This window comes from Triticum aestivum, chromosome 1A (genome assembly GCF_018294505.1).
Source record: "Triticum aestivum cultivar Chinese Spring chromosome 1A, IWGSC CS RefSeq v2.1, whole genome shotgun sequence".
NCBI classification, from domain to species: domain Eukaryota; kingdom Viridiplantae; phylum Streptophyta; class Magnoliopsida; order Poales; family Poaceae; genus Triticum; species Triticum aestivum.
The window spans coordinates 393,444,564-393,452,403 of NC_057794.1; the positions used below are offsets into that span (position 1 = coordinate 393,444,564).

A 7,840-nucleotide genomic window follows, 5' to 3' on the forward strand; every position below is an offset into this window, starting at 1 on the left:
GGGGGGGGTCATCCTCCTTTAAAAAAAGTAAGGTAAGGGCCTGCATGTAGTGTTATCATGGACATACTTTTCCTTGGCACCTAGGGATCCCCTTTCAATGTTAGTTAATAAATAACAAGAACCATTTCTGTAGTGTGCTCGTCTTTCCTCATGTTTGCTCCGGAGGAAACTTTGGATCCCGGGTCTTTCGGATCAGGCGATGGTGACGCTCAACGTCACATTCGCCACATGGGGCTTCGTCTTTGAGCTTGCCTTGCTAGGGTGATCGGTGGCTCGAGGTGGTTTCGTTGGTGGTATGTGTGGGCGATGACAGAGGAGGGGGTGGTGTTCTGTCTTCGTGTTCTGGGCCTAGCCATGCCATGAAGTGGGACTGATTTTTCATCCGAAGATGGGTTGGCGAGGTTAATCGTACATCTGATCTCCCTCGTTCCCACCTCCCCTCTTTCGGGGTGTGGTTGGGTGGCAACCGGACGGCCAACGTCAAGGCACTTCACCTTGCTTGGTCAAATGAAGATGGAAGCCGACGTCCTAGTTCGTGTTGGCCACGCTGATGAGTTTGTGGTGGTGGTGCGGCCTGTTGGGGTCGACGGTGGTTTGAGCTCTTCTTTGACGGTGTTCTCATGCTCTTGCTCCCGCGCTTCTCGGTATGTCTCTGCTTGGCGATGTCAAGCGACTATGGCGGTGGCACACAGGTGCCGTGGCGTCGTCTTGGCCTCGCGTGACCTTTCGAATGTGCCCCGCGGCGCAGGTGGTGTCGCGGCATTGTGCAGTCTTGGATGCGTGGAGCCTTTCGATTTGCGTCGACGGTACAGTGTCATGGGCTTGTCTGCTTGGCAATGCCAACTTTGCCTGCGGTACACAGGCGCCATGGCGTCATCTCGGCCTCGCGTGACCTTTCAAATGCACCCTCGACGCAGGTGGTGCCGTGGTGTTGTCTCAGATGTGTGAAGCCTCTGATTGTGTCGATGGTGGAGTGCCATGGCTTGGTCTTGGTTGGCCAATGCTATTCGATCTCACTGGTGGTGATTTGTATTGTGTCGGGTGTGTCTTCCCTCTTTGTTTCTCCCCTGTTTGTATGTTGTGGTGTGTGTTATTTTTGCTTTATTTCTTCTCCTCCTGTGCCCCCCTGTAATTCTAGTTCACTTGAACCCATCTTGCAAAAGGGTGCGAAGCTGCAAATGAATATAATTCAGGTGGGGAAGTGACCATGCTCAATGATCAGTTGGAAGATAGTTAAAATAGCATAACAAGTGGAATGTATTTTCTCACCCAAAAAAAGAGATGTACATATCCATCTTGCATGGAAAGTCCTCCATTTTTTTTAGAACGAAGACGCTAGGAAAGTCCTCCATTTTTTTCTTTTTCTTTTTCTGCTCTGAGAAAATTGCGTTCTGCCCGAGGCTTCCTTGGACTGTCACACAATCCCCTCCACTGTACGGCTTATCCCTGAAACTATGTATCAACCAGCGAAAATATGGTTATAAATTGGAAAACCTTTAGAAGCGATAATATGACATGTAGAAGGAAAATAAAAATGATGGGCTCAGTGATAATAAGACACATAAAGGAAGCACACATTAAATTAGCACAATAAATAAATGACAAACAGCCAGTCTGGTTGTCCAGCAAAGTACACCTTTCTAGTTCTAGCATAAGAAATGGAAAATAATAAGAATGCAAGGCACACATATTTATATCTAAACTTTACGATGAGCTTACTTGATAGAAGTTTGTACTGGTGGTTGAACTCCATCTCCAGTGTACTTGAGCATCGGCTGGTAAAAATGGGGCCATCATGACATGTTAGTTCAGGATTGGTTGGCATTGAAGTCACCTTTAAATCACTTAAAGAAAGCAACAATTTTAAAAGGCAGACATGGCAATGGCTCAAACATAGTTTAACCCCTGCAGTTTAAACCTTTTCTGGTAACATATCACATTTTATAGAGGTGCAGAGAAAGAAGTGCTAAATGATCAACGTATCAGTCAGGTAGGAAATTTCAATTGAAACCACGCAAGACAACATGTATAAGGTGCTTTTGTGTGAACATCATATATAAAAGACATGATCCAACAGGATCTGTTGGCAGAATAGTACCTGAAAACTTTGGCAAGGAATATTGTTCCATGGATCACCTGAGACCTGTTGACCTTTAGAAGATACCTGGTAACCATGATCCTGGAGGAAACCAAAAGTTTAAAGCCATTTAACATAACAAATACAAAAAGGTGAAATTTCAACAATTGGATAGAGAAACTGCAACTATGAATATATGATATGAAGGAAAGCAACTCATATACTATCCACTAGATATACTCACTGATAAGCACCAATTGTTGCATATCAAATCATTCCACATTGTGCTAATACTAAAAAGATACTTTTTTTTCGAAAAGGGGGGCTTCCCCGGCCTCTGCATCAGCATGATGCATACGGCCATCTTATTAAGCATAAAATAGTCCACAAAGTCTCCAAGTCTCAAGGTTGTCAACAAGAAAAGTAAGAAAAGGCTCACACAGAGCCCGAAGGCTAGATACACAAGCTAGCCAAAGCACTTATACATCACAGCCGTTTGGCTCCAAAATAGACAGGTAAACTAATTGCCTATCTTGTTACACGACCGCCATCCAAACCGGCTGAATATATCCCGAGCTACCATCTCCCATCGGATAGCAGCAGTAACCAAAAGCTCCCTGGCCTCCGTCGGAGTGAGTAGCGACCAGGAACGGATAAGAGCCGTTGCTCGGAAGATAACCTGCAAAACATGGATATTTGTTGATCTGTTAAAGACGAAGTCATTTCTGCAATTCCAAAGCGCCCACAAAAAAGCGCAAACCCCCAAGCGAATATGTTTTGCTAACCCGGGCTCTACCCTAGTTAGCCATGTCCCAAACAACATGTTAACCGACCTTGGTGGGGTAATATTGAAAGCGACTTGAATAGTCGTCCAAAGAATTCTAGCTAGTGGGCAGTCAAAGAAAAGATGTTTAATGGTTTCACCCTGATCACAGAAACTACACCTAGTAGGTCCTGTCCAATTACGCTTAATAAGATTATCCTTTGTTAAGATCACCAGTTTATGTAGAAACCACATAAACACCTTGATCTTTAAAGGAACTCTGACGTCCCACACATGCTTTGAAGTAGGAATCGAGCTGGAATTAATAACATCAACATACATTGATTTAACCGTGAATCCCCCCGACCTAGTGAGATTCCAGCGTAATTTATCAGGTTGTTGAGATAGTTGTACCTGCATCAGTCTCCTAACTAGATGCAGCCACTCTTCCCAACGATTGCCCACTAACGATCTTCTAAACTGGATATCCAGGGGCATCGAGGCAAAGACCGATGCAACCAAAGCATCGCGCCTTCGAACTATACGATACAGAGACGGATACTGGATTGCTAGGGGAGCCTCTCCAAGCCAAGTATCCTCCCAGAATCTCGTGCTTGCACCATTACCAACTAAATGCTTTGACCTCTGAAAAAATGAAAGCTTCACTTTCATAAGCCCTTTCCAAAAGGGTGAATCAGTTGGTCTAACCGACACCTAAGCCAAAGTTTTGGTTTGGAGATACTTGTTACGCAGGATTTGAGCCCACATGGCGTCAGTTCCTGAGGATAACTTCCACAACCACTTACTAAGAAGGCACCGGTTCTTGACTTCGAGATTCTCAATCCCCATACCCCCTTGGTCTTTCGGTCTACAAATGATATCCCACTTCGCTAACCGATATTTTCTCTTAGGCTCATCCCCCTGCCAAAAGAACCTCGATCGATAGAAGTCCAGTCGTTTCCTAACTCCAACTGGGACTTCAAAGAAGGACAAAAGGAACATGGGCATGCTCGTGAGCACCGAATTAATAAGAATTAAACGGCCTCCATACGACATGAGCTTGCCCTTCCAACAACTTAGCTTCTTCTCGAAACGATCCTCAATACACTTCCATTCATTATTCGTGAGCTTGCGGTGATGAATAGGAATTCCTAAGTAGGTAAAAGGCAGCTCACCCAAACCACATCCGAACAACTGCTTGTAATCCTCTTGTTCCTCTTTGGCTCTCCCAAAGCAGAACAACTCACTTTTGTGAAAGTTAATTTTGAGCCCACTTAGCTGCTCAAACAAACAAAGCAGCAGCTTCAGATTTCTAGCTTTTACCAAGTCATGCTCTATGAAGATGATAGTGTCATCAGCGTATTGCAGGATGGATATACCCCCATCCACTAAGTGTGGCACCAAGCCCCCTATTTGGCCAACTTCCTTGGCTCTCCCTAACAACACCGCCAACATATCGGCTACTATGTTGAACAGAATAGGGGACATCGGATCTCCCTGCCGCAGGCCCTTATGTGTCTGGAAGTAATGACCGACATCGTCATTCACTTTTATGCCAACACTACCCTTTTGCGTAAAAGTTTCAATCTGGCTCCTCCAGCCCTCGTGGAAACCTTTCATACGCAAAGCTTGTTGCAGAAAAGGCCATTTAACTTTGTCATACGCTTTCTCAAAATCTACTTTAAAGATGACTCCATCAAGTTTCTTAGAGTGAATTTCCTGGAGCGTTTCATGCAACACCACCACCCCTTCAAGGATGTTTCTGTCTGGCATGAAAGCTGTTTGGGATTGCTGCACCACAGAATGCGCAATCTGTGTGAGCCTATTAGTCCCAACCTTGGTAAAAAATTTGAAACTGACATTCAAGAGGCAGATAGGACGGAACTGCTCAATCCTGAGAGCGTCGGTCTTCTTTGGAAGCAACGTTATCGTTCCAAAGTTCAAATGAAAAAGTTGAAGCCGTCCAGCAAAAAGGTCGTGGAACATGGGTAGCAGATCCCCTTTGATGATATGCCAACATCTTTTGTAAAACTCCGCCGGGAACCCATCCGGCCCGGGAGCCTTATTGTTCTCCATCTGAGAGATGGCATCGAAAACCTCCTTTTCCGTAAACGGCGCAACTAGCATGTCATTATCAGCAGCAGTTAATTGAGGCACATCCTCAGTCCTGGACTCATCGAGGGACACAGCGCTATCCTCCGGCGGTCCAAATAACTGCTTGTAGTATTCGGTGATGTATAGCTTAAGATTATCGTGACCAACAATTGTGCCTTCATCTTGCTCGAGCTGAAATATTTTTTTCTTTCTGTGTTTGCCATTCGCAATCAGATGAAAGAATTGAGTGTTCGCATCCCCTTGGATTACTTTGCGAACCTTTGCTCTGAGCGCCCACTTCAGCTCTTCTTCGCGGAGAAGTTCCTTCAACCTCTTTTCCGCATCAATCTTACAGCACATATCCGCAGATTGAAGAACCGCTGATTCAGCTTTAACATCTAGGTATTGAATAATCTCCAGGAGTCTGTCTTTCTCAACCTTATAAACTCCACTTAGATGTTTAGCCCAACCTCGAAGAAAGCACCTCAAATGCCTAATCTTATTTTGCCATCTCTCGACAGGCGATCTACCCCTAGACTCTCTAGCCCACTCTCTGGCAACAATATCCAAGAAACCTTCTCTTTCAAACCATGACGTTTCAAAGGAGAAAGTATTCTTGTTTCCCACATGCCTTGGCTCCCCTGAGTCAACAAATAGCGGTGTGTGGTCCGAAATTCCTCGCGTTAGAGCCTGCACCGTGACCAGAGGGAACTTCTGCTCCCATTCGGCACTTGCAAGAACCCGATCCAACTTCTCATATGTCGGGTTTGGTAAAGAGTTAGCCCAGGTAAATTGTCTACCAGAGAGTTCGATTTCTCTCAAATCCAAACTCTCAATGATGGTATTAAACATAAAGGACCATCGCCCATCAAAATTATCGTTATTCTTTTCATCCCGCCTCCTAATAATGTTGAAGTCCCCCCCAACCAGGATAGGGAGTTGTTCGGACCCACAAATTCGAACCAGGTCAGCCAAAAATTCAGGTTTAAGCTCAGGTTGTGCAGCCCCGTAGACCGCCACCAACACCCAGTTAAACCCATCTATTTTGGACCTGACTCTGAATTTCACTGCAAAGTCACCCATAACAACACTCCGGACTTCAAGGGAATCACATCTCACACCCAGCAAGATGCCCCCAGACCTCCCTCTTGGAGGAAGACAATGCCAATCGAATTCCACCCCTCCCGACAACGTGTTAAGAAACTGAGGTGCAAAAGTATCCCTACCAGTTTCAGAGAGAGCAATGAAATCTAAACGGTGCTCTAAAGATGCCTCCGCTAGAAACCTACGTTTAGCCAAGTCCTTAAGACCTCTGCTATTCCAGAATATTCCTTTCATAGGTCATCATGGAATTTTTTGGCCTTACGAATTCTAGCACTCCTGCGTACCGCGGATGCAGGGTACACCTTCCGCTTCCACTTACGTTTAGGAATGTTATCACCTGTAGCCCGGTCCTCATAACCGTGCTCTGGTTGAACATGAGCTGCATCATCTACCTGGAGTTCATCCTCATCAGGCTCCGCAGACGGAGGAACAAGATCCGCGCAGAATTTATCAAGCACCCTAACACCCAAGGCCTCAATCTCCGCATCATTCAAAGGTTTTACAGCCGCTAGGTTTCTAATAGACTCCAAGGCCCGTTCCGCTTCCAAATCTAAAAGATCATTAACCGAGTTTTCAATTTCCAAATTATTATTCCCAAGAGACACCCCCACTTGGTTTGCATTATTAATAATCTCATCCTTAGAGAAATGCAGAATAGAATTTGAAACATTAACTGACATACCTGTTGTGCTCTCCACATCACGCAGCTTGGCCGCCCGCATAGCGCACCTCTGCTGCAAATCATCAACCTCCGGAAGGTCTTGGAGACGAGAGCTCGTCCGCCTCCCCTCGGAAGCAGGGTCTCGGATCCCTCCGAATGCGATCACCTCCTCCCGAGTAGCGGCTCCCGGAGTAGGTCTGGGAGAGGGGGACCGCGTAGGAGATGTGGAGATGCCTGACGGAGTTGGCACCAGGGCCTCCTACCCTAGTCCGACCCCCCCAGCCGACACCGTGGCAGCCGTGCGCTCCACCTGCAGGACCGCCGTCGGTACTAGAGGGTCAGGGGCCACCTGCCCCTGACGCCTGCCTAGCACCTCCGGCGACCCCACCACCAACGAGGCTCCCACGAGACGGACCTCCAGGGCCTCCTGCCCCAAAGATATGTCGCCCCGGCTGGACACAGGTACCTGCGCCGCCTGCTGTGAAACAGAAGAATGAGAGGGAGTCGTGGCCACCTGCCCAGATGCCCCTCCCCTCCGCGAGGAAACCGAAGACCTAGATCGCCCTGGCGACTCCTGAGGCTCCACCTCTTGAACAACACGGGCACTGAAACTGGCCGACTGCCGGGGTGACCGCCCAAAGTCCAAGACCGGTAGCGAATGCTCGAACGCATCGTCAGAGTCAACCCGATCACTCCACAGACGAGGAGGCGCCGACGACGGCAGAAAAGATCCAAACCGCAGTGAGTTATGAGGCAAAGACGAAGCCGGGGACTGCTCCATCCCGGCTCCGTTCTCCGGCTCCTGAGCAGCAGGCCCCGATCCATTGGGCTCCTGTGCTGCCTCATCCGCCTGCTCCCTGGGAGCACCTGTATCATCACCCCCATCGTGCATATCCACGTCAGTGCCAGCAGCAACCTCAGCAAACAACTCTGCATCCTCAAACTCAATATCAAGTGGAAACACCTCGCCTCTATAGGTCCAGTTGATGACGTCCGGGACATACTCAATATCCAGAATGCTAACTCGCAGTCGAGCCACCCCCTGAGCTCTAGTGAACGCCATATCCACTTTCTCCGTCTTACCAACCATAATCCCCAAACTAGCCACCACACGCACATCAGAAAGAGCCTCAGACGGTGC

The 7,840-nt window shown here is 47.5% G+C and overlaps 1 long non-coding RNA gene across 1 annotated transcript; it reads right to left on the reverse strand.

The window, feature by feature from the left end:
• Positions 1-1,203: 1,203 nt before the first annotated feature.
• Positions 1,204-2,176, reverse strand: LOC123137036 (uncharacterized). The gene is made up of 3 exons (XR_006467677.1): positions 2,099-2,176; positions 1,720-1,775; positions 1,204-1,452 (listed from the first exon to the last, which is right to left on the reverse strand). It is a non-coding gene; the product is annotated as an uncharacterized lncRNA (long non-coding RNA).
• Between the last annotated feature and the right edge of the window lie 5,664 nt (positions 2,177-7,840).